Below are 4,830 nucleotides of genomic sequence, written 5' to 3' on the forward strand. Positions count from 1 at the left end.
CATTAAACAATTTTGCTGGACGTGAGCTAGCTGACACGATGGAGGCTGCGTAAAACTCTTCACAGCCTTCACCGCCACCTCATAGGCTTTCATGAACATCCTATAAGATGATCTTGCCTCTTCATCCTGAGATCGTCGCCACACTCGCTCAAGCTGTCTTAGCTCCCGCTATTATTAGGAGACTACCTATTCTGGTAACAGTATCACCTGCTTTGACTGCCACCAAATCACTATACCCATATTTAAATTTTGAAAGGCAAAACTATTTTTAAAAGAGGATTAGTTAGAAGGAAACTCCTATATTGTTAGGAAGGTCAAAACTCTTCAAGCAGCATAAATAAAATGCATAAATCGAATAGTAGACACTGTCACTTTGAAAAAGCCAAAAATGGAACCAATATTTTGCCAGCATAGTTAAGTAGAAGAATCAGTGAGAACATGAAAGTTACTACAATATTTTTATTCTTTTAATACCAATTTGCAATTAAAAATAACTCACGAAGAGGTACACAGATAAAGCAGACCTCAAAATTATCAAAACTCCAACTAAACTCAGCTATCTCAAAGCCAATTCTCTAACACACTATAAACATTATAAAACTCAAAACTGGTATCTAGTTGAATATATACATTCAGCAGCAGCAATAGTAGTATAAACTGATACTGTTAAAAAAGATCTAATATCAAAAGCTCAATGGAATAAGAAAGTCTTCCAAAGGAGAAAAGTGACCAAGAAAGATGTTCCTCCAGAGGATACCTCATTGTCAGATCTAAAAGAACAGAAGGGTTCACATGGGAGTAGGAGCTCCTGCAGATTCTCAAGTCAGTAAAACAAAAATGGATCAATAGCAATTTTTACAAGGAGACCTTGTCAATTTTAAGGCTCTTTAATTTTTCTGAGCGCAGTAACCTAGGTAAATATAAGATACAATCCTCCCTTTGAGAAAAATTGGACTCCTGTAGGATTAGAAGGAGTAGATGTATGGTGGGTGGAGAACATGATTAAGAATTGACAAGAGGATTATGAGCAAATGATCTTGTGCTGGACAAGCCATGGGCATTGTTTATCTCTACCACACCTGCATACTCTGAAGTTTTAGCCATTTCTATTTGGTTATGGATTGTAGGCCTGCATTCTTCTAGATAACTGCCTTCCCATGCGCAAGTATCAAGAAGCGAGAAACCAGAAAAAGGGGGAAGGTAAGGCTAAGAAACACACAATGTCATAGATCCAGAGGAGTTAGCCGTGTTAGTCTGTAGTAGCAAAATCAAAAAGAGTCCAGTAGCACCTTTAAGACTAACCAATTTTATTTTATTGTAGCATAAGCTTTTGAGAATCAAGTTCTCTTCATCAGATGCCTGATCCGAACTGGTCAAATACAGAAGAGGAGGGGAGGGGAAAGAAGGGGACATATATCACAAGAGGACAGGATGCAATTAGTGTGAAGGCAATCAAAACATTCCTTTGCTTGTAAATGTAAACATCTCCTTTTGGTGTGGAGTCAGTTTGCCGTGTTAGTTTGCCGCAGTGAAGGTATCCAATTCCTATGTAGTATAAGCCCTCGATAACCACAGCTCTCCCTACCAGCTGCATCTGACAAAGAGAACTGTGGTCCCCGAAAGCCCACACGTACTCAGGCTGAGATAATTGACAAACAAAGCCCACACCAGGCGTCTCTGGGCTCCCCCAGACCACGCCTCTGTAAAGGAAATCTGTTACCTGTGATAATGTGATAACCATTCATAGTCTCTATTCAGTCCCAGCTTGACAGAGTCAAATTTGCATATGAATTCCAATTCAGCAGCCTCCTGTTGGATTTTGTTTTTGAAGGGTTTCTGTTGAACCACAGCGACTTTTAAGTCTTTGGTGGAATGTCCTGGTAGATTGAAGTGTTCTCCCACTGGTTTTTGGACGTTTCCATTTCTAATGTCAGATTTGTGTCCATTTATTCTTTTGCGTAGAGGTTGGCTGGTTTGTCCAATGTACAGAGCAGAAGGACATTGTTGGCACATGAGGGCATATATCAGATTGGAGGATGAGCAGCTGTAAGAGCCAGAGACAGTGTAGTTGATGCCATTGGGTCCTGTAATTGTATTCCCTGGGTAGATATAGGGGCAGAGCTGGCATCTGGGTCTGTTGCAGGGCCTGGTTACCTGTGCTGGTGACTCTGCTGGCCGATTCATGATTGTAAGTGAGAAGTCGTTTAAGATTGGGGGGCTGTCTGTAGGCAAGGAAAGGTCTTCCACCCAGGACTTCTGAGAGAGAGGTATCATTTTCCAGGATGGGTTGTAGCTCCCTGATGATACGTTGGATGGGTTTGAGCTGGGAGCTATAGGTGACAACCAGTGGTGTTCTGTTGTTAGTTCCTTTAGGTATGTCCTGGAGCAGACTGTTTCTGGGTACTAGTCTGGCCCTGTTGATTTGTTTCTTCACTTCATTTGGTGGGTACTGTAGTCTCAAAAATGCTTGTTGTAAATCTCTTAAGTGTGAGTCTCGGTCGAGAGCATCGGAGCAGATACGGTTGTAACGTAAGGCTTGGCTGTAGACAATAGACCGAGTGGTATGTTTAGGGTGGAAGCTGGAGGCATGTAGATATGAGTATCGGTCTGTTGGTTTCCGGTATAAGGTGGTATTTATTCGTCCATTATGTAGTTGTACAGTGGTGTCCAGGAAGTGTACCTGTTGTGTAGAGTGGTCCAGGCTTAGGTTGATAGTAGGGTGAAAGTTATTGAAGTCCTGATGAAATCTCTCAAGGGCTTCCTTCCCATGGGTCCAAATGATGAAGATGTCATCCAGGAATCTTAAGTATAGTAGTGGTTCCAGTGGATGGGAGCTGAGGAAGCGTTGCTCCAAGTCCGCCATGAATATGTTAGCATATTGTGGTGCCATGCGTGTGCCCATGGCTGTGCCATTAACCTGTAGATATAAGTTGTCACCAAATTCGAAGTAATTGTGAGTGAGTACGAAGTGACAAAGTTCAGTGGCGAGGTGTGCTGTGGTTTTGTCCGTGATAATATTCCGTATGGCTTGCAGTCCATCTGCATGTGGGATATTGGTGTACAGGGCCTCCACATCCATGGTTGCTAGGATGGTGTCATCTGGTAGGTTGTCAATGGACTGTATTTTCCTGAGGAAGTCAGTGGTGTCCCGTAAGTAGCTGCGTGTGCTGGTGGCATAGGGCCTGAGGATAGAGTCCATGTATCCCGAGACTCCTACTGTGATGGTGCATTTTCCTGAAACAATTGGGCGTCCTGGGTTACCTGGTTTGTGGATTTTGGGTAGTAGGTAGAATCTTCCTGGTCGTGGTTCCTGGGGTGTGTCCATATGGATGCATTCTTGTATGTCCATGGGGAGTGTTTTTAATATTTTATTGAGTTCCCTTTTGTATTGCTCCGTGGGGTCAGAAGGTAGTATTTTATAGAATGTTGTGTTGGAGAGTTGTCTTTCTGCTTCTTGTATATAATTTTGTTTGTCCATGATGACAACTGCTCCGCCTTTGTCAGCTTCCTTGATTACGATGCCAGAATTATTTTGGAGGCTGTTTATGGCCTCTCTTTCTCCACGGCTGAGATTCTGCTTTAGGTGTTGTTGTTTGTCAATTATCTCAGCCTGAGCACGTCTACGGAAGCATTCAATGTAAAAGTCCAATGAGGAGTTACGGCCCTCAGGGGGTGTCCATGTGGAATTCTTTTTCCTGGAGTTTTGTAACGATGGTTGCGTATTGCTGGGTTGGGGGGGTGGGGGCTGCTGAGGCTGCTGTGATGGTGTCTGTTCAGTGCTTTGTTCATCGTTTTGTTCAGCAGAGTAGTTGAAGAATTCTTTCAGTCTTAGGCGTCTAAAATAGGCCTTCAGGTCTCCACAATGTCATATGACAGTTTGTTGCTTTTTACACAGTTGCGGTACAGCTGTTTCTCTGAGCCATGAGTACTGATCCTACTAGTCTATTTGGACTAGCAGCAACCAGCAGAGGACTTGCAAGGTTGCAGTGTGTCAGGTGCATTGAGTTATCCTGAAGTTCCTTCACCTGGAGCCACCTGTAGTGTTACCATTTCCAGCCTCATTTTTAGGAAGGGAAGAGTGAAGACAAGTCCCGCAGCACTCTGAATGACTATGATTTCCCATTGCATTGATACCAGAGCAGAACTAGTAATGAAGGTGGAGATTACATTAGCATACAATTTCTTCTGTTAGCACACAGTACTTGGGTCTTCTTTATAGTGTCTAAAGAAATGTATCATTCATTATACAGAATGAGAGCTTGTTTTATGTAAGAACTGTATGCAGTTCTCTTGTAAACAAACCTTGCTTCAAGAACTGTTTGGCTCTCCTGTGCGACAGCACAAAGGCCCTTTGTTATGTTTTCAGCTAAGGTTGCCAATTCCTTTTTTAATTAGGAACATTCTGAAGTTGCAGACTGGTACATATATCTCATTAAATTTGATGGAGTTGCGCTACAGTAATAAAGAACAGACCCACACATTTAAAATAGTGTAAATTTACTTTAATTTAATGACTGATGGACAACTTTGCTGTCTGTTGAACTAAGTATTTGGTACAAGTGATTTGTTCAAGAATGCTTCCTTCTAACATTTAATTCCCATACACTTTACCTACTAGAGGCATTTATTAACACAGAACAAATGAAAACCCAAAGATTTCTTTGGATCCAAAATTGGATTTAAATTTTTGTCTGGATAATGGTCAGATGCATGGTTTTGATTCAGTCTAAAAGGCAAGTGCAAAAAAACTCCAATGCATAACTCCTGTCAACTATAATTACCTTCAGCAGAGATGAACATGAAGCTCTATTAAACAGAGAAAACAGGTCA

The sequence above is a fragment of the Eublepharis macularius genome, chromosome 8, assembly GCF_028583425.1.
Source record: "Eublepharis macularius isolate TG4126 chromosome 8, MPM_Emac_v1.0, whole genome shotgun sequence".
Lineage (NCBI taxonomy): Eukaryota > Metazoa > Chordata > Lepidosauria > Squamata > Eublepharidae > Eublepharis > Eublepharis macularius.